The 20,211-nt window shown below is 49.9% G+C and overlaps 1 long non-coding RNA gene across 1 annotated transcript in view; it reads left to right on the top strand.

Annotated features, from left to right (window-relative positions):
- The window catches only part of LOC138920534 (uncharacterized), a 62,113-nt gene extending 45,884 nt beyond the window's left edge, over nucleotides 1-16,229 (top strand). The window contains exons 2-7 of the long non-coding RNA XR_011431904.1: nucleotides 6,781-6,892; nucleotides 7,894-8,078; nucleotides 9,269-9,344; nucleotides 10,691-10,882; nucleotides 14,951-15,063; nucleotides 15,386-16,229. This is a non-coding gene — a long non-coding RNA (uncharacterized lncRNA). The remainder of the gene's footprint in view (nucleotides 1-6,780; nucleotides 6,893-7,893; nucleotides 8,079-9,268; nucleotides 9,345-10,690; nucleotides 10,883-14,950; nucleotides 15,064-15,385) is intronic.
- Nucleotides 16,230-20,211: the final 3,982 nt, after the last annotated feature.

Raw genomic sequence — 20,211 nt, 5'->3', positions numbered from 1 at the left:
CTGCTATTAGAACAAGCTGTCTTCTTCTTCTTGTTTCAACCTTTCAGCAGGTATTTGTGAGCACGTCTTCATATTGGGTGCTGCGTGAGGCTCTTGGTCTATAACAGGGAACAAATAAGACACGGTCTGTGAGGGTGAGGGTCCTGAAAGGACACTTTCTGAAGCCCCCCAAAGTCTACGTGATTGCATGTGACTTGGGGACTGGTTCTTTGAACTTGGGAGGTCCCAACGTCTCCCTGCTTCTGGACTCTGCATGAGGGTGCAGCTGCTCAGACACCTCCAGTGGTCCCCATCTGGGAACTGTAGGGGGAGCAGGCCGAGTTTCCTTTCCCACCCATCCTGGAAGCCAAGAGTCTTCCCAGTGGACAGGGAAGAAAAGACAGCCTCTTATGGGACGACCACCCTATCAGCTTACTGGTAAGACTTTTTACTTTATATATGTTTAAAATACATGCCATTCCTTCCACTTTGCCCAAGATAGACTTGGTGTCTGGGTTACAGCCTACTGATTGTCATTCTGGAAACTTCTAGAATCTCAGTTTTCATTTTAAACAAAATAGGAGAGGATGCATTCACACTTAGGCATTTTTAGACTCCATAAAGAGCAAATAGACCCTCATTCATTGCCCACTCTCTTTGCTTGAGTAAAAGGCATTTCATTTCTTGAATTCCCATTCCTCATACTGTCTTCCTTTGTATCGGTTGCCTGTGTCCTTCCCTCCTTCACGCCCTTGACTCACCCCCGGGCTCCTCGTGGTGTCCCTGCCTGCTCGCATTGCTGGGCAGGGCTTTTGTTTGTGTTTTTATGAGATGGTCAGTCAGGTGTGGCTAAGGAGACAGAGGAGAGGCTCAGGAAGACACAGATTAGTCTCATGGGTCCTAGAGATGGGGCACACCAGGGCACGCCAGGCCACACGGGGAAGCCCCAGGGGGTCAGGGGGCAGAAGCAGGAATGAGGGGAGCCCAGGCGATGGGCTTTGTTGGGGTTTTTGAGGGACAGGCAAGGCAGGGAGGGGTGAACACTTAGGACTGGCAGGTTTGAATCATTCTGGGGGGCTTTGGGCTATGGGGGTGATCCCCAGTTGCCTGGCACCTGGCCCTGGGATGAGGAAGGTGGAGGAACAGTGCCTCTTGGGTGTGCTGGCCGGGTAGAGGAGATCCGGCTCTGGGATGGCTAGTTCGCACGTCACAGGCGTGTTTCTGCTGGGCCCCTGCTGTCTCCAAGGATTGTGTAGCTCAGGGAGGGGCAGACCCTCCCCAGCCAGAAAGGTTGTCTAAGACGTAAAAATAGAAATCACACACACACACACTCACACACACACACACTCCCTGCTCTGCTCCTGCTCGGTTCTGTAAGGGCAGATGGCCACTGTGCGACGGCACAGCCCTCCTCTCAGGCAGGGACGTGCTTGTCTTCAGAAAGCGGGTCTGATCGCTCAGGTCTAAAGTTCTCTGCATGAGCGGTCTGTGAATCGGAGCTCCTTGTCGAGAAACCCAGCACGGACTGGCTTAAGCATCCAAGGAGAGCACCCTGGCTGCAGGCAAACCTCGGGAAGCTGCCCTCAGGGGTCACTGTTAATTCTTCTCACGTCTGGTTTTGCTTCTCTTAAGCCGTGACCTCCTTCTTTCCTACTGTAAACGAGCTTTATTTCATGCGGCGGGAGGGACGCTGGCTTAGGAGGCTCGGTCCTTAATCCTCCCAGCCAGGACACTCGACAAGGGAAAAAATTCTCCTGGTTTCAGTTTGAAAAAGCCAGACGGGACTCTGACTGGCCTAGCTCAGGCTTGTAGTTCTTCTTGTGGCTGCTGTAACGAATCACGACAAACTGAGCAGCTTAAAACAATGGAAGTTTACCCTCTCAGACTTGTGGAGGCCGGAAGTCTGAAATCCAAGTATCCGCAGAGCTGGGGTCCCGTGAAGGCGCTAGGGGAGGGTCCTTCCTGCCTCCTCCAGTGTCTGGGGGCTCCAGGCATTCTTTGCATCACCCCAGTCTCTGCCTCTCTGGTCACACCACCTTCTCCTCTGAGCGTGCTGTGGAATCTCCCTCTGCCGCCCCTCCTAAGGACAGTTGTGATGGCACTTGGGGTCCACCCACATAATCCAGGATAATCTCCCCATCTGAAGACCATTAATTTAATCATGTCTGCAAAGTCTTTGCCACTTAAGGTCACATTGACAGGCTGCAGGGATTGCCACCTGGTGTCTTTATGGGCCCTTATCAGCTTACCAAGGCCCTGTGCCCACCCTGGGGTCCCAGAACCAGGCAGGCAGAGACTCAGCCTGGGTAACAGCCCACCAGAGAGGCCAGGGGGAAAGGCTGCATCCCTGAAGAAGTGCGGGGTCCCACACAGCCCTGAGGAGAGTGGCTGCGAGCGGGCAGCCAGCTGGTTTTGCATCTCCTGTAATTGCTGCTTGAGCAGTAGCACAGTTTCCCAAGTATTTCGTGCGTGTTTTCTCACTTGAGCTGGTCAGCAATGTTGAGGGGCTCTCACTGATATTATTGTTGTGTCCATTTTTCTAGTAGGAGCTGACCCTCTGGGGCGGTCACTTGCTCAAGGCCGCAGAGAAGCCTGGGCGCCCTGCTTGCAGGGGCAGGCCTCCCTGGTGGACTCTGGCTCGCTGGGTAGTCGCTGGGTCAGGCCTGTGGGCAGTACCATCTCCTGGCTGTGGAGTTCCCTGGCCAGCTGCCCTCTGGATGTGCTGAACCCTCCCTAGGACGCCCAGGCTTCTCTGCTTTGAAGGCCTCGCAGTGGTGGAGGACGGAGCGAGAGGCAGGCCTGGCGTGTTGCCCTTTTGCACATTCAGAAGCTGAGCTGCCCATCAGCGTCACTGACCCCGAGCACCATCCTCTCTCTCCTGGAGGCTGCTGCATGCGTCCGCTCTGCCTTACCTCCTACACCAACTGTCGGCTAACTCCTCCCGGCTGGGGCATGGGCACTCCTGGACCGGCATGGCCCCTCCTGCTAACACTCTCTCCTGTGAGGTGGCCCCAGCCTCACCGGTCCCAAGACAGGCTCTCCAAGCCCCCTTACGTTATTGGTTGCCCGGGCCTCCCCTTGCCTCTGTTACTCCTGACCCCGAGGGCAGGGGCTGCTGCTTCCCTCAAGCATTATGGGGGAAAGGCTGCTGAGAACTGTGATGTGTGCACAGTGACTGTCGGCGTGCAGGACAGCCTGTGGTGCTGGTTACAGTGGTGGGCAGGATGCCGCCCCCGCCGAGGCCCAGACTGGGGGCTGTGGGCAGCACGGCAGGAGCAGTGGCTCTGGATTTCCAAGGAAGGGGGTCATCTGCTTTTGCACAGTGGAGGGCAGAGTCCAAAGCAAAGAGCCCCATGCTCACTGTGTGGCCTGGATGGATTTTCAAAGTGAACCATGAGGTTAAGAGTTTAATTAGACGTGAATCACGAATGATGGCAGTTGAGATATGACATTAGGATTTCGGGAAGATGCCCCAGTGCTGTAGGTGCTCCCGGCAGGGTCCAGGTTGCCATCTCAGAAAGTTGCTTTGCTAACCCCAAACCTAGCCAGCTCTGACCAGGGGTGGGCCCTGGGAGGGGACCCCCGTGGCTTCTGCCCGACGTGTGAAAACACAACCACAGGCAAGAAAGCAGAAGTATATTGGCTTGTTTTTCGTTTTCAAAACTTGAAGATTTTATCTCTGTTTGTTTTGTTTTTGTTGTTGAATGAAAACACTTACGGATGCAAATTCAGTAAAGCTCATTTTTACTGAGGGAGGGGGCCCAGGGGAGGCACGAGTCCTCATTTATTCATCATACTGTGCTTTAAGACAGATCCTGTGTTCAAATAAGTGAAGGGAAGTCTGTGGTGGCTTTCTCAGAGACTAAAAGACGTGGATGTGCTTTGGAATGGCCAACGGGGTGAAGCATTTTGCAACTTTTTCTAAACAGAATTCTTTCTTCGCGGCGTAGCGGCGTACCTGTGACTAGCCCGCAGCTCAGGCTGGGGAGGACAGTGCAGCCACGGTCGCGTGGAGCGAGTGTGCACGAACGCCCCCCCACGCAGCGCACAGCTGGAGGGGAGCTGTGTCTTACCCTCCCCTCCTGTTGCTGCAAGGTCCATTTAGTGCCCAAATGTCTCCTTGGGGGAGCTCATGGTTGCAAACCTCTGCATCAGTTTGACCCCACACCTGCTTCCCTCCGGGCTCTGGCGCACAGTTAATGTTGCACAGCACATGCCCTGCAGCTTGTGAAGTGGCTCCAAACCCCGAGCGAGTAGAGGAGAGGGTGGCTGAAACCACCTCTTCCCACTCTGTCTTGATGCGAAGCTGCCTTCCACCCCTGCTGGTCCGGAGCAGAGGGTGCCCCTCCCAGGCTGCGCCAACGTGGGGAGCAGTCGGCGCCCCTCATGTCTGGCTGGGGCTGGGCGCTTGCCCCTGCTCCTGGCAGGGCCCACAGAACGCTCCAACTTCAATCTCCAGGGGAGAGATCCAGGGCGGTGCTGCTTGCTTGTGTCTCTCTCCGACCCCCAAATTTCAAAACAAAAACAGAGTCTGATGGGTCTTATCCTCTAGGGGTTCAGGCAACTTGCACTTTGGGCCCAGCAACTCAACTTGAAAACTTTATGAGATGCTGGGACGCGGAGCTCAGATGTCACAGGCAAAGCGCGGCCACCTGGTGGGGATGGGGAGGAGGCGATGGCCCATTCCCAGCAGCCTCTTTCAGCTCTGGGGACAAACACAGGTCAATGAACCACAGATTATCTGCGGGACAGCAGTGTAACAAACCAACCGACCCCCAAGCCCAAGCGACTCTCTGGAGTTAGCAATCTGCCCTTCTTTCCCGGGAAGATTGTTTCTCCACCAAACAAATACAATTAAGGAGCAAATTCCTGGAAACTTGTAGACTCTCTGTGCCTGTGTATTTCGTAGAGAGGACACTTTATGAAGACACCTTGATGATTCAGATCTCCAAATCCCTGGCTTCTGAATTTAACTGATGCTGCCTCTCGCTGTGTTGTGGGATTTCTCTTCCGACAGCCATGATACTTAATGCGGTTCGTAAAAGTCTATTTAAGTTGAAAATGGGGTTTTGTCTTAGGAGATATATTTTTATGAGAATCTTTTCCTAATTCCCTCGCAATTAAACACGGTTTTCTCCTGAACTGGGATGAACTCTGTTTTCACGTCTCTGTGCTGCTGTTCATCGGCTTCCTCAATGAGTCACTTTGCAAATGCAAGGTGACTCTCCTGTCCTCATTATCCCAATGTCCTTTAATTTGCACTCCAAGTTTCTGCTTCCCCGCCAGGCAGCAACTGAACAATTTGGGTACATATCTCATTATGAGCTCCCTCCCTCCGGCTGGATGCTTGCATCGTTTGTTGTTGCTTGTGCCAGCCTCTGAAGCTCCATTTTCTGTCGCATAGGACTTCTCGCTGGCAAATTTTAAACCCCGACGAATCTCGTAATTCTCTGAAGCTCACAATCTTTTCCTTCTCCAATCGCCATAGCTTCTGCAAAGATCTCAGAAGAAATTGAACCTGGGCAGATGAGCTGTTCCACACAGGCTTTAAGCTTTCCCCCCTAATGAAGTGTGTTAGTTTTGTTACCATTTCTGTTTCCTGGATTCAATTTGTTGTCAAATGTGATAAACAACGGAATGGATAGGTTCTATATTAGCCTTTCATCACTCGATGGACTATTTCGCTCTCTCATCACCTCTCTTATGGTCTCCTGGTGTTTCATTTGGCTGAAATGTGACAACACGAGCACCTTTTTGTGGCTGATCTGCACGAAATGGAGACACAGTGTCGTGTTTGCTTCTAAATTATTCCCTGGGCTGTCAGGTAGTTGCCTTGTTTATTGGGTGCTTCAGTTAATTGCTCTGTTAACTTCATTTGTCTGGTTTCCAAGCTGATCCCAAGCTCAACATTCCTCTTCCTAATCTGCCCCTCCTTCTCTGTTTTCATCCAGGTGTCGTTGCAGGCGCCTTCATCTCTCTTCATTTCTCCAACCATGAGCTGCTATCTTGTTCTCTTTCAGCTTTATTTGGCATCGCTACCTTAGATATTTTGGTTATATTTTCAAACCAAATTATTTGACCTATGTATAATATTTGCATATTAAATTTTTCACATTGACTTATAAATCTATGAAATATTTTCATATCTAAACATAACCTTGGGCCGGCCCTGTGGCTGAGTGGTTGGGTTTGCGCGCGCTCCCCTTTGGTGGCCCAGGGTTTCACTGGTTTGGATCCTGGGCGCGAACATGGCACGGCCCATCAGGCTATGCTGAGGCGGTGTCCCACATGCCACAACCAGAAGGACCCACAACTAAAAATATACAACTGTGTACCGGGGGGCTTTGGGGAGAAAAAGGAAAAATTAAAAAACAATCTTTAACAATAAACATGACCTTAGCAAGATTTTTCAGGTCTGCTTTATGAGTTTGAGTATTTTGACCTCTCCTGGTGTTGGTGAACCATCTGTGAGTCGTTCCCCTGGAGAGGTGAGTGAACGTGGAGTGAATGTTGGGTAAACCTGCGGGAAGATCCCTCTGGATCCATGCTGACCCTATGGCGGAGAATATTTAACAAAGACAGTCAAAACCAATATTCTCAACATTTTTGTCCTCTTCTCTATACTATGCTCCTTTTTATCAGAGACTCCTAGATATAATTTTTTTTGACACTTGGATATCTCCTTCTTCTCTTGGAAATTGGTGTTGACATTGTTTTATAAAGACTTTGAACTTTGATGCTCTTTATATGAAACTCAGTTGAACTCTTCAGAAAATTCATTCATTTTCTTTTGGCTTATAGGATGGGGACACAGAGGTGAACTTATCAATTTCTCCATGGAAAGCAGGAATTTGAGAGATTTCAGAAAAGTCAGGATTTGAAGATCCTTAATATATTCCTTGGCTGGACCTCGGTGAGGAAGTGACTTCTTATTTCCTGGTTTTATGCATTTGAAACCGCTTCTTAAATACATTTGTGTGGGGGCTAACGAGGGAGGTTTGCAGATGGTGTAACCGCGGGATAGACTCTGATTATTTGCCTCAGAGAGATGCTTTTTACAAGGTTATTTTTACCAGGGGTGTTCAGGAGGAATTCATATTAATGCAGAAGGCGTTTTAAAGTAAAAATTGCCATAGTGTGTGAAAGGTAATTAAATGCTTTGTTCTGAAACCTTTATAGCGATTCCTGGGGCTTTTAGGCAAATCTTTTTCTCTAATACCATGTAATAGAACACGTGTTAGAAAAGGTGTTCTCTTAAATTGGGCTCCTTAGAGAGGAGAGTTCACTGGACCCCAGATTGTCTCTTGGGTGCAGTTGGAGTGTCCCCTGTGGGAAGAAGTCCAGACAAAAGGACACTCCTAGGTGTTTGGTGGCGCCCAAATCATACTCTTCACGTTCATTTTTGAAGAGCCACCTGTTGCCTTGCACCCCTCTGCAGTGGGTTAAATTATGTCCCCAAAGAGTATGTTGGAGTCCTAACCTCTGGTACCTCCTAATGTTCTTATTGGAAATAGGGTCTTTGCAGATGTAATTAGTGTGTATGTGAAAACGAGGTCATCCTGGAGTAGGATGGGCCCTTGGTCTAACAGGATGAGTGTCCTTATACGAAGAGACACAGAGGAGAGTGCCACGTGGAGACCCAGACACACCAGGGAAGGTGCTCACATGAAGGCTGAGGTGGAGGTTGGAGTGATGCAGCCATCACCCAAGGAATGCCGGCAGCCACTGGCAGCTAAGAGGCGAGGAAGGATCCTCCTCTGGAGCCTTTGGAGAGAGCTTGGCCCGATGATACCTTGATTTCAGACTTGTAGTCTCCAGAGCTATGAGAGGGTAGATTCTATGTTTTAAACCACCCAGCTCGTGGTGATTTGTTTTGGCAGCCATAAGAAACTCATGCGCCTTCCCTTACTCCAGTGGTGGAAGAGGAGCGGATGCCTGTCTGAGCCACAGGGCTGACTCAGCTCAATCCCTTGAGCTTGAGGATGGTTGCAGAGACCATTGGCCTTCCCGTGCATGTGACCAAGTGGCCTACTGCTCCCCTAGCCGGCTGTGCATAGACAATCAGGGAAATCTCTTCACTGGCAGATGCACGCGGTAAGGTGAGTGGAACCTGATGAGGCCAGGAAAGCAACTCCTACATCATCTCTGAAGTGCCCTAGCTGTGTGCAGGGACTGACCAGCGGCTGGACGGGTCATATGAAGCTTCCCCGTGCACTCCTTCCCCCAGAGAGATTTGTCTGACCAGCACAGGAGGGCGGTGTGGCAGATAAGCTCTGAGCAAAAGAGATCAGCCTCTGAGCAGAGGGCTGCTGGGCTCAAATTTCGGAGCTGAGGACCTCCAGGGAGCGGGTGGTGGCTGGATTCTCAACTCCTCACCTGCCTTCCCGGCTCTTGACCCCAGCAGGCCCCGTATCAGAGGGGTCCTCCAAGTGGGGTGCGTGCATCTGGAAGGTGCACAACACCAGCCCCAAGTGTGGTCAGAAAACACCAGAACATCCATCAATCCGTCGATACTTATCTTTACTCTGCAGAAATTACACTTGGTAATTTTTGTATGTCCATAATATACGTTTTATCCGTGGGAGTTCCTGCAGGGAAGAGGCGGTGCCCTCAACATCGAGATGATCCGAGGAGCCTTGAATAAAGGCAATGCTGGATGCCTTTTCCCCTTCAGAAGGACTCTCACTTCTGCCCCTCCGCCCCCACCCTATGTGAGCTCTGTCTGGACCCCCACCCTCTGGTCTCTTGTTGGGATTGGGCAGTGGGGAGCCCTGGCTGGCTTTTGGAAAGAGGAAGGAGTGGGAGGACATGGTAGTTATTCCTCTGGCTCACTCCCCTCCTTCCAGGGGATTGCATCGGGTGGCTGACTTCCTCCACTCGAGGGCCCTGCTCCTCTCCAGGCAGCCTCTCTGCAGAATTCTGCCCTTCGGGGTTCAGGTCCACTCTCCCTGTTTGGTGGGTCTAGTGAGTGTGATTCGGCAACTAGCCCTGAGTCACTGTGAAATCCACTGTGGTTCTTCTCCATCCTGCTCTCATCACTATAAACAGTGCATTTACTAAACTCTTATTGAATTATTCTAATTTTGTGAGCCATACACTTCTTCTTGGGACCCCATGACAAGGGGTCCCTTTAGGAGATGTGGTCAGGGTGTTGAGAAACCATAGGCATAGGCAGCACCCAGGGATCTCCAGAGAGGAGCTGGGCAGGTGAAGGCCATGACATCCCTCAGGGAGGTAGCTGGGAAGTAGTATCCTGGCCTCATACTGTTTCTTCTCTCGCATCTTCCAGGCTCCCTGAGGGCTGCTCAATGGAAGCCGAAAGATGTGGGGGCTGTTGATATAGTCCATGCTGGACAGTGTTCCAGGTACAGAACCAGGAGAAGGGTGGGGCACAGGTCTGGAGGGTCTGGTTAATAATATCTAGCACATAGCTATGTATTAATTTGGTCATTGATATGTAGATTTAATCAAGAAATAAATATACATCATTAGGAGACTATACTCATTTCTTCTTTAACAGATGGGAGTGAAGTATCAAAACATTCTGGAAACCATGGGTTTGAAAGATGACTTTCAAATAATTAGATCTCAGGACAGAATGTTGACACCTCATCAGCCATTGCTAAGAATTTGGTGAAGACATTTGAGGCCATAGGGCATAGAAATGGGTTGCTTGGAACTGCTGAAGATGAGATGGGATGCAATGAGTCTGGTGAGATGCAAAGCCAATAGAACAAGAATCCGCAGGTTCTGTCAGCAGTAATCACCACTGAACAGGGGACGTTTGCTCTAGAAGGGGGATGGCTGGGATGATCCAGCTTGGAGAGACTGGAGGCTTGGACCAAGTTGGTGGCAATGGGCATTGTGAGAAATGGATACATTCTTGGTTCATTTTGAAGATTTTGAAACAGATTTTGCTGCTGGATTGATGTGAGGTGTGAGTGAAGGGGAGGAGTCAAGCATCATACTAAGGTGTGGCCTGAATTCCCGAAAGAATGGAGCTACCCCTAATGGGAAGAAGACAGCTGCGGGAGGGGCTGGTTGGGGTGAACATCAGAGCTCAGTTTTAGACATATTAGGGCATGTTGAGTTGAGCCACATTGGAGATGCTGTGGTGACTGCAATGCCTCCCTTCCCTGAATCCACGGCCTTCTGCAATGGGCCTTTGCTGCTCCTTCCATTAAGAGGTCTGTCTCCTCAACTCTTGAGTCTGGCTGGTCTCGAGACTTGCTTTGGCCAACAAAATGCAGAAGTGACGTGTGGCATCAGAGCCTTTGCCTCAGGAGCCTTTGCAGCTTCTGCTCTTACTGTCTTAGGAACTTGCCCTGAGGTGCTGAGATGGCCATGAAGAAGCCCAGTCTAGCCCACAGGAGGGTCAGAGTCCATGTGGAACAGAAAGGAGCTCTCCTGGCTGAGGCTCCCAGACTCTTTGCCCATTAGCCAGCACCAAGCACCCGCCACATGAGTGAGGCCACCTTCGTCTCTCCAATCCTGCCGGGCTGCTGGATGATGGCCTCTGTAGGAGTGACCCCAACAGAAGAACTGCCCAGCTGAGCCTAGCTCAAATCACTCATCCACAGGATCACAGCAAACAGATTTTTTAGATCATTAAGATTTGGAGTGGGTTGTCAAGCACTGATATGACTGATAAAAGTGTCAACTTGACATTCAGAATAGATTGACTTAAAATGTGGGTTTTATTATTTTTCAGGTGTGATGAAGCCTACAGATTGGGACATGATTGCTGTTGAAAAGATAGTTTGTGACTCACAGTTCCCAAGAGAAGGGGGCACACCATGCAATGGGGGTCACATGGAGAAGCACCAGGGCTGGTCAGAAGCAGAGGGAGTGAGGAGAAAACATGGCCAAAAGCCTTTATTGTGATTTCCACAGGAAGAAGCAGGTGAGGCAAAGCAAGCAGGTTTAGGGTTGGCTCGTTTGAGTAATTTTAGTGGGCTCTGGGCCTGGTACCTGCACCTGGGGTGACTATGGCAGGGGGCTAGTGTCCCCCAGTGTGAGACAGCCAGATAGAGCAGGTGGTTGGGGGTGTGGACTCTGGATTGGTTGGTTTACATATGAAAAATGCACTCAATCATTTACTATCTCGAGGAATTGGATAGACCTGGGAGGAGCAGTCCCTCCAGGGTCAACAAGTCCCCAGATGTCAAAGCATCAGAATAAAAAGATGTGCTTAATACACAGAAGTCACGGAACCCATTGGCTCAGGGGAGGATCCTGGCTGGAGATATAAATGTGGGAGCCGTCAGAGCCTGCATGAGACCACCTAGTGAGTAAGTGATGCTGGAGGGAGAAGTGGTCAGAGGCAGAGCCCCTAGGATCTCTGGCATGCCAGGGTCATGGAGAGGAGGAGGAACCCACAAAAGAGACTACGAAGGAACAGCCAGAAAAGAAGAGAGGAAACCAGGAGATGGTAGCGCCCTGGAAGCCAAACGAAGAAGGTCTTTCAGGAGGACCAGACCCACCTGCCGAAGGCTATGGGGTGGTCAAGGGAGAGATGGGTTGAGAAATGACCACTGGATGAGGTGATGTGGAGCAAGGGTGGGGCACAACCCCAAGGGGGAGCTCCAGAGGCAACCGTCCAGTCTCTCTACACATCCTGTGCCCTCCCTGCCCAATCCTTTTACATCCCCTCTTCCTGCCTCGTCTCTCTCCCTGACCTGCTCCATGCTCCAATATGGCGCCTGTGTTCTTCATTCCTCTTGCGTATGGTCCATTTCCTCATCACATGTAGGCTCTGGGAGGTGGTGGAGTCTGTCCCTTCTGTGTGCAACTGAACCCCAGAACTGAGAGCAGTGCCTGACAGAGTCAGTGCTCTGAAAACACCGGGGTGAGTGAATGAATGAGTGAGGAATGGATGAATGAAAAGGAGCTTACGCATTAGCAGACCCGCATGCTTCTCAGGTGCAGAGGGGAAAACAGAGGCTCAGGAAGAAGGGACCTTCCAGGGTGACCAAGGTCCCGCCTCTCAGTGAGGACTCATCCCTATTCCCAGCTGCTGCTTTTTATTATCACTTTAAACTCAGTTTCTGGTTCAGATCACATTTTCCCAGTGTCTGGCACATAGTAGGCACTTCTATGTGTGAACAGATAAATAAAAAGCCAACTACAAACTCAGTATTCAAAAGGCTTTCATTTTGTGTTAATTGTTGATGCAGATCTGACATTTCTCACATCTACTCCAGAAAAAAACCCCCAAATGTCCACTAGTGAAAGCACTTAGTGCCATTTTATCCCCCGGAAAAGTGAGCTACTTAAAGGAAAGCTTTTAGCAGACACCTCTAAAGATAGTAAAAATTAAAGTTTAATTTTTTGCTATTGTTTGCAGTTTAATTATGCTGCATCCCTTTGGCAAGAAATGCTTTAGTCTGGGGCAATTTCACAGTTATAAATGTGTTCTCTACTGATTTGGGAACAGTGATTTCAGACAGACAGCATGATTCTCCGGATTCGTCTTCAGCAGAGAGGGAGCCAGGCCCCCAGTCATGCAGGCTGAAATTCACGTTCATGATGGAGGAAGAGTGCGGGAGGGGATCTGTGGAGAGCCTGAAGCCAGGGACCCTAGAGGTCAGGAGAGATGGTCTTTGCCAGTGGGTAATATGTTTGAAGGCAAGGATAATTTGTGACCCTTGTCAGCAAGACTTCCCAGAAACACCAGGGCCCTTCCCGTAATGACGCATCTCTCTTTCGGAGGGCTCTTTGCAAGCACAACTGTGTAGTCAGGGTGAGTGCAGTACTGGGATGTACTAGTCAGGATACTTATTATTACTATTATTATTATTATTATACTAGTCAGGATAATTATTATTAATAAAATGAATACTTTGTAATGTAAAGCACAATGACATATAACATGCAATGGAGAGGACTCCATCTCTGAGGAAGGGAGGCAATAGGGTTGAAGGTAGAAAAATCTGGCCCAATTAAGACAGTCTGGTATGTGTCCAGCTCCCTGCAGGTGTGAAGGGTTTGGCAGTCTTGCCTGTCCTCATGTTGCTGTGGTCCCAGGCCCTTGGGGTGGGCACCGGGTCTTCCATTAACATCGCAGTCCCGTATAGCAGGGACCTTGTAGGCTGATTGGGAACCAGGTTTCTAGGGACAGGAATGGAGCTTTGTGGAGTTCCTCTCTGGCTGTTGGAGTGGGCTGTGCATAGACGCCTCCCCTGCCCAATTCCGTGTGGGAGGCGGTGAGGCTTAACCTGGATAGGGCTGCTCAGCAGGGGAGGGCATTGGAGTCACCTGCAGAGCTTCTAAAACGCCCCAGGTCTGGGTCTACCCCAGACCCAGTAAATCAGAACCTCTGGGGATGGAATCCCGAATCCTGAGTCTGAACCCAGGTGATTCTAACGTGCAGCCAGGGGGAGCACCACTGGTCCAGCTGAAGGGCAGAGGGATGAGCCTGCATTTCCCTCCACTCACAGTGGGGTGTCTGGAGCACATAGATGCTGGATGCAGACGCTGGGTGTCTCATCATCCCGACAACCTCAGGTCTTCAGGCCTCAGCTGACTTCCAGGGAGAGGCGATGACCCAAGTGGACCCTTTACTGAGTGGTGGTGCTTGTGGGGCTCTAGGTTCTTCAAAAGAGATTGATCCAAAGTGCCTTGCTAAGACAGGGCTCTTCTGGTCAATCAGCAGGGAGTGGCTAACGCGCAGCTTCCATGGGGAGGGTGGTGCAGTGAGGGCGCGGCTACGAGGCCCCTCTGAATGTGCCTCCTCCTCTGCAGTCACCCCGAGACTCTTGTCCAGATCACTGCGGGCCCCAGGCCCAGATGTCCACGGCAGCACCCAGGCCACTAGGGGATGTCTCCTTTGACATGGGCCTTGAGGAACTGTTGCTCTAAAGAACAAAAGGAACTAAAACAAAACCCCTAGGAAAGCAAATAAGAAGGTCGTAGGAAACCTCTCTGTCCGATTCCCCCAGGAACTAATTAAGGCTTCCTGTTAAAGTGCAGTATCGGGTTCTGAAGATCTTCCCCGGCGCTGGCCTGGGGCCTGCCAACTGTCCCTTCTAAATGGCTTTGTCTTTCCTTCCTGACTAATTGCTGTTTAAGCCAAGCGTTGTCAGATAAATGCTTTCCTCTTCAAATAGCCATGCGTCTCCTGGCGCTCCAGAGGCCTGCTCACCTTGGGCTCGAGCTGCTTCCGTTTCGTTTTCCCATCTCTTCTTGGGCAATTTAGCAACTGCTGGTTGAGAGATGCTAAATTAATTAAAGAGGTAATGGGGATGCAGAACAGTGCTGAACGTCGAAAATCAGCTTTTAATTGAAAAATGAAATGCATCTTCCCAACAGCAGAGGTTAGATGTGGAATGCTGATGTTTCATTAGCATAGCGTTTGGCGTTTAAGACTAATAAAATTTACGACAGTGTGGGAGCACTAGAGAATAGGGGAAACTTCCAGCAGATTTTCGTGGGTAACGCTCTCTCCTCCTGAGAAGGCTGTGCTGAGTAGCCCCTGGGAGCAGAACACGTCACCCCAAAATAGGCTACTTTGGCATAAAGGTTATTTTGAGCTGAAGGCGATTGAGAAGCTGCTGATGCAAGAAAAGCTCTCTGCGCTCCCCCTATTTCCCTGAAAGCAGACCATCAATTTGAAAAGGCGTGCCCCCTCCTCTCTCTGCCAGGAAGGACAGAAGTTAATCATCTGAGAAAACTCTAGACTCTTATCAGCCCAGAGAAATCTGCGTAACAAACTTTGCTAACCAGTCCCTAACTACCGTTAGTTTCCCCATATATTTACCTTCCCACAATTTGCCACCTGTAGAAACTCAAAGCCCTTTTCCTTTGTCTTGTCACTTCTCTACAAATTTATTGTCCTTTTGTTAAGATGCTTTATGAGCCCGAGTTCCAGCCACCCCTCTGAGTCTCTCCTCACCAAGTGCTCCCCTGTGTCTGAGCGTGCGTGTGTCAGTAAACTTCTGTGTGTTTGTCTCTTGTTCATCTGTCTTGTCAGTCTAATTTGCAGGGCCCCAGTCAATGAAGCTGGATGCAGGAAGTATTTTTTCCTCCCCTGCGGGGCAAAAGCACAGAGAGAATAGAGGCACTCCCCCTTCTGGTGGAACGCAGGTAAGACGGCATATGGGTAAGTTAAGGTACATCTCATTGTAGGCAGGTGCTCAAAGCTTCCTGAAAGGAGGGATTAACTTCACCTGGTGCAGGTGCCCTGGGCCCTTGGGAAAGAAGGCACAATTCAGTTGGCCTTTGAGCCAATGTTGACATTGGTAGGGCGGTTACAGCCTCTTGTTCCACCTCTCTTCTTTCACATGAGCAAACGGAGCCTTAGAGACGGGAGAGGGACCAGCCCGGGGGGTGGGGAGGTCGGTGGTCAGCGGCCAGGACTGGAGCCCAGGACTTCTGCACACAATGCTTTCTCCCTGTCTTCCCGCAGGATCTGCCCCTACTGGCGGTCAGGCCGACGTTATTCACAAGGGATTCTGGGCTCTGAAGCCATGGGGCCCACCTACCTTGGTGCAGGATGAATCCTCTTTTGTTCAGGTGGAACGAGGGAGAATGTGTGCTTGACTCAGATGTGAGACAGCCGTGTAGCACTATGTCCGCCATAAAATGCAGGGCTCTGAGTCCTTGTCTACGCTTTCACTAAGGGGGCCTGGCCATCAGCTGGGATTTGCTGAGCGCGTGCACAGAGCGGGTGAGGGACCCTAAATCACCAAGACCAGCTTATGCTGGGGCAGGCGGAGGGATGGGGAGCAGGGGGGCCCAATGTGGGGTGGGCAGTGGCTGGGTGCCAGGGTGGCAGTCCTGAGCCTGAGCGGCTGCCATGACGAGGAAAGTTACATGGGACCCCGATTGGAGAGAACCCATCCTGTCACCTGGACACTAACCAGACATCCCAGGTCCCAGTTTGCTCAAGCTCTCCACCTTCCTTTAAGGCCTTTCATGAACCCAGTCAGGAAGATTCAGGACTATGCCACTTGGTTTGCTGTTGACTCAGGAAAGAAAACTACTGTGTCTGAATGACACACACACTCCGTGTCCTGAGCTGCTTTTCTCAGTCTTGATGGAGCTGCAGCCACCATTCTGTCTGGTATCCGTGTGGAGCTGCAGTGTGGGAGAGAAATGCTAATACCTAGTCATAATCACCCTGTCCTGCTCGGGTAATTGGCAAATGAAAATATCCTTGTCTCTTCGGGACCGCTGGCTGGTAACAACACAGACAAGAAGCATAATTGCATTAGAGACGACTTTGCTGCCACTGGATTTTGGTTAATGGCGTAAGTTATAATTTTACACTCTCAAATATCAGCATCCATCCAAAATGAGTACATTAAAAGCAATTAGTGTAGATTATGGATTTGAAATGAAGAAGAAAATATATTAATATGTCTAATTACTATGTTAATTAGGCATTGGTGCCATATATTTCATACCTAAATGCTAATGTTGATGAAGCTGTCATTATTATTTTTTTGGAGTGCAAAAATGAATCTGTGCTATTCTGCTCCATAGTAAATAACGGACGTTAGCCCGGCCCCTGGGGAGTCCGAGGGTATGGAGGCCCACTGCCTGCCTTCCAGGTACTGAGTGACCCAGACAGCACCTGCACAGGCAGATAGTAGAAAACCAGGCAAAAACGTTATCAGCCCCATCGCATCATATCACACGCTGCAGTAGTTGCTGTTGAAGTTGTTGAGTAGTTGATGAAGCAACACAAAGGTAGGATGGGAACTTAGGAATTTCAAGGAATTTGCTGGACTCATGCCTTTTAATGCCTTGTACATCAAATGTCTTAAATTACATTTTAATGTCTGCGATTTTCCAGGCCAAGTGTGTCCCAAAGCCCTGGGAATGGGCCAGCAGGGGTTACCTGGGACCCACTGTTCATGGAGAAGGAGCTGTGTTAATGCTGGCGTCAGAGACTGAAGTCTTTGCTGTTACCCCAGGTTAGAGTGACCAGGTAGAGCATCCCAGGTTTGCCCAGAACTTTCCTGACTTTAAAACTCACAGTCCTGACTGCTGGGAATACTTTCAATTCCAGGAAAATGAAGATGATTTTCCTGGGACTATCCTGGTTTTAAAATTGAAACCCCCTCAGTCCTGGGCAAACCCATGTTCCTATCCTCCCTCTGGGCTCCAGGCACACCACCTTGAGTGAGACCCTGCCTTGCCCGTGGGACTGGCCACTCTGCGGGCCACCCTTATGGGACATGCTACCCACTGTGTAACTCATGCTTCCCGCCTGCAAAGTGGCTTTATGTGCCACAGCAAGAACAGCTGGCAAATTAAAGAACTGCCCTTCCGTGACCCTTGAGCTCTGAACATGTGTGATTATTTGTGTAATTTTGTTTAAACGTGGCCTTGGGTCTTAGACGGCAGCCTCCGGGGGTGCACCGAACCTCCATACTGTAAGAAGCACAACTAGGGACTTCGGTGGATGCTCTAGCTGTTTCCTGCTGAGAGCCTTTGAACCCAGGCCCAGATGCCCATTGGGGTGGAGCCCTTCGAGTAAGCCCCCTGATTGCTGACCCTTCACCCAGTGTCCACTCCGCCTTCCTTTGGGCATGTCATCTGATTATTTCCCTTTTGGGGAATCCACTAACCCCATTGGACAAAGTCTGGTGGGACCTGGCTGAAGGCACCCTGAGCTTTCCTGGCCGAGGAGAAAGCATGCCTCCTCAGCACAGCCTCAGATATTTGCTCCGCAGACTCTGACTCCTGAGCAAAGTCACAAAGGGTTGAGAGTGGCTGGAGATGCTCAGTCCGGTGGAGGCACGCATGCGGCATGTCAGTGTTGCAATTCTTGAGTGTCTGGAGCTGCCCAGATTTCTGTCCTTTCTGAACGTGGCTCCTTGGCCTTTTCTTTGATTCTATGAGCTTCTATGAATTCTCTAATGGCTTGAATTTTCCAGACTGATTGTGTTGCTAGCAACTAAAGAACCCTAATGTATACAGAAAGGGGCCCCCAGATTTGGAGCACGTCAGGGTGGGTTGGGGTCTCCCATGTCCTCCGAATGGCACCGTCACAGTTGTTGGTGTCTGCTCTGAAGATTCACTCTGCCTTTCACCAGCTGCTAGAATTCAGCAACCCAAACAAACCCTGAATCGAGTTGTCAGCTGACCTCACCCTTCAGAGGGTGGAGATGAGATTCTCCAAGCACGGCCATGGGACATTACTGGGGCTCAGTCCACGCCTAGAGTGAGAATTGACAGATTTGAGGTGACCTTACTTCAAGGTGGCTGGGGCATCAGAAGCAGCCAGCTCTCCTCCCACTGTCGTCTTGATCCTTCCTAGCTGGAATCTCCATCCCCAGAGCCTCCTCCTCAGTGAGCACTGGCCGGGGGAGCAGAGCAGACAGCTTGGGGAGCGGAGCTGATATCAGTCGCTGTGGACGGCGGTTCCCATCCTGGAATAGGAATGGTGTTCGCTGCTCTCCCGCCGGCTCAGCTAGGTAACCGGGTGAAAATGGCCCTCATTTCCCTGAAGGTCTGTCACCTGCCACCTATTGTCAGGTAACAATTGCTGTTTTATAACAACAACAACAAAAGCCCCCAAATAGGAGCTAATTCAGGTGAACATAAGTGAAAGGAGAATTTATAGGAAGAAGAATGTGGCTGATGGAGCAGGAATACAAACAGAAAAATCAGGCCTGGGGAGGATGGCAGGCCCAGCAGCTCTGAGAGTCAGGGGGGAGGATGTCGGGCCCTGCAGCTGACAGAACCAGCGCTTTGCCATTCGGTTCAAAACTGACATTCCAGAGAGAGCACTGGACTGGCCGGTGCCTGTCTGACCAGCGCCTGACCACGTGGAGTGACCTCTTCATCTGCTGTGAATGTTCTCACTTTAATCTGGGCGCACAAGAGCCTTGGTTGTTTCACGGCTTCTTGCCAAGTCCTACAAAGCAGGGGGAGGGCTCAGTCCTAGCGACTTGGAAGAACATCTGGGTGTGCCCCAAGGTTGGATTCAGGGATGCGTTGACGGTGTCATCGCTGGGAAATCTTGGTATTGAAGTTTTATCAGAATACAGGGCAAAAGGATAGCACGTAATTAAAAGGGAAGCATTTGGGAAGTCAAGTCTTTCTGTTTTAGATTTTCAAGGTGATGGATCATGTTCTTAATGAGACTTTGTTTTAGTGAATTATTGGTGCGCCATACCCTCCATTGTTGAGGCAAGGATATTCATTTTTGGATGCTTCTGCACAGCTTCATGATTGCTCAGCGATCCCAGCAACAGTGTCTAAAGAACCTGCCTTTGCCTTTCTAATTAATTTAGAAGTTGGGACATTATCTTTTTCCTTGTCTTTGAGAATTTTATTCACCTTTTGAATACTCAGCTTCTCAGACAATGTGAGTATTATTATGCGAGTCTGAACTCAGCTAACTGACATTTGGGAATGGATGGGGCTGTCCCAATTCATCCTTAAAGATCCCAGTGTGCGACGAAGCAGAACCCATTGCTCTTCCTCAGGAGAGCGATGATGGATGCCCTGCTGCCTTTTGGGCAGAGATGGAGTTGATTAGGTGCTTCTCTTTGTGGTCACAGGGTGGATGCACAGGAGGAGTAGCAGAGAGGGAGGCAGAAAGATTTGCCACGTTGAGGCTTTTCCTCCTGGTCCAGTCCAGCCTGCCATGCAGGGACTGCCCTATGGAGTGGCAGGTGAGGAAGGCCAGGAGTGACACCAGGATGCTAAGGCTCTAACCAGCCCTGGAAGCCTCACTCTGTCACTGTCCCCTTTGTTGATACCAATGTGCTGCCATCATGCTGGAAGCTGGTTATCAATTTTATGTGCAAATAGAACCCTGCCAACACACTGGTGGAGATGATTAGAGCTTAGAATCCCTAGTGGATCCATTCTCCAAAATAGGGGAGTTTTTCATAAGTAAACAGTTACCTTCCATGTTCTCTCTTTTGGCAAATTTGAATTCTTCTTCACTGAATCATTTTAAAGCAGAGCAACCCTCAAAGCAATTTAAAAAGAAGTATAACTAATAAGCCAGTAGTGGAGACAAAATGAAATCATAAATAACACCCAAATAATCCAGAAAGAGTCAGAAAAAGGGAAAACAACAAAGAATAATTGGGACAAAAAGGAAATTAGCAAAATGGTGGATTTAAATCCAGTCATATCAGTAATGGTATTAAACTCAAATGTCCTACACATTCTAAGCTTTTAAAACCATTTTAAAGCAGAGATTATTGGATTAGTAAATAAGCAAGACCAAGCAATATGCCACTACAAGAAACTCACTTTAAGTAT

Source organism: Equus caballus, chromosome 1, assembly GCF_041296265.1.
Source record: "Equus caballus isolate H_3958 breed thoroughbred chromosome 1, TB-T2T, whole genome shotgun sequence".
NCBI lineage: Eukaryota > Metazoa > Chordata > Mammalia > Perissodactyla > Equidae > Equus > Equus caballus.
The sequence above is the reverse complement of the archived record's forward strand: the minus strand, read 5'-3'. Positions and strand labels throughout refer to the sequence as shown.